This window comes from Seriola lalandi, unplaced genomic scaffold, assembly GCF_002814215.2.
Source record: "Seriola lalandi dorsalis isolate HSWRI2012SDOR001 ecotype SW California unplaced genomic scaffold, Sedor1 jcf7180002053214, whole genome shotgun sequence".
Lineage (NCBI taxonomy): Eukaryota > Metazoa > Chordata > Actinopteri > Carangiformes > Carangidae > Seriola > Seriola lalandi.
In genome coordinates, this window is record NW_019523767.1 from 34,991 (window position 1) to 36,261 (window position 1,271).

Sequence of the window (1,271 nt, forward strand, 5' to 3'; positions counted from 1 at the left end):
GGGGTGGGGGGGGGGGGACTGCAGATGTTCAAAAGCAAACAGAGACAGAAAGAACCAACACACCCCAGGAGGGAATTAATTGCTGTTACCTAATTACTTGTGGGAGGAAAAAAAACAAACATTTTTAACAGCTGCCTCCGACGGTCCAGCTGCAGTGAGGGAGGTAATGGATCAGCTGCTCCGACACAACAGTCCTGTCTCCTCCTGCTCACCTGCACACACGACAGGAAGTGCTCATACAGCGAGCGGGATGACATCATCGTCCACACGACCTCCACACGACCTCCACTCTCTCTCACCTCCTTGATGTCATTAAACAGCTGGAAGCAGCTGAAATCGACTCATGAAATATGAAGTTGGTTCCTTATTTACAATCACAGGTGTTTTTCTTTGCCTGTGTGAAAGTCCAACTGTAGAGGACTGTAGTGGACTAGAGAGGACTGTAAAGGACTGTAAAGGACTGTAAAGGACTGTAGTGGACTGTAGAGGACTGTAGAGGACTGTAGAGGACTGTAGAGGACTGTAGAGGACTGTAGAGGACTGTAGTGGACTGTAGAGGACTGTAGTGGACTGTAGTGGACTGTAGTGGACTGTAGTGGACTGTAGTGGACTGTAGAGGACTGTAGTGGACTGTAGAGGACTGTAGTGCACTGTAGTGGTGTCTGAGCAGACGTCAGCCTCCACATCTTTCCTCCTGACGATGTTTTAATGATTCAGTCTAGACAGAAACTGTTTCTGAGCGATGGACGTCAGTGCTTGACATGTTCTGCTGGGGTGACCTCTGACCTCACATCATGATGTATGTGGGAATTACAGCCGATACAACGGCCCTGGAAATAAAATAATGAGCATGAAGTTAATTTAAAGTGATTTTTCTTCCTGTTAATTTGGAAAAAACAATCTTACCACAAGATCCGTTTAGTGGAAATGTAACAGTTCATTTAACCTGAGCTTGATGATTATTATCAACTGCTGTTTCCAAGGCCAAGAATTTAGTTGTTTAATTAAGTTTTAATTAGTTTTCAGTTTTTTTACCATCAGCTAATTTTCCAATTAGTTCCTGTTGGTTTAGAAATGAATTGATCAGAGATGACGAAGAGAAATCATCAAATATTCACATTTATGAAGATGAACTTTATATTTTCTTGTTCTGTGTTTTATTTGAAGTGTTGATCCATCAGAAGATATAAAAACCATCTCAGTGTAGTTTCACATCTCCTCTCTCAGGCTTCTCTCTGGAGCTCTAGTAACAACAGGTCGGTGAGCCAATC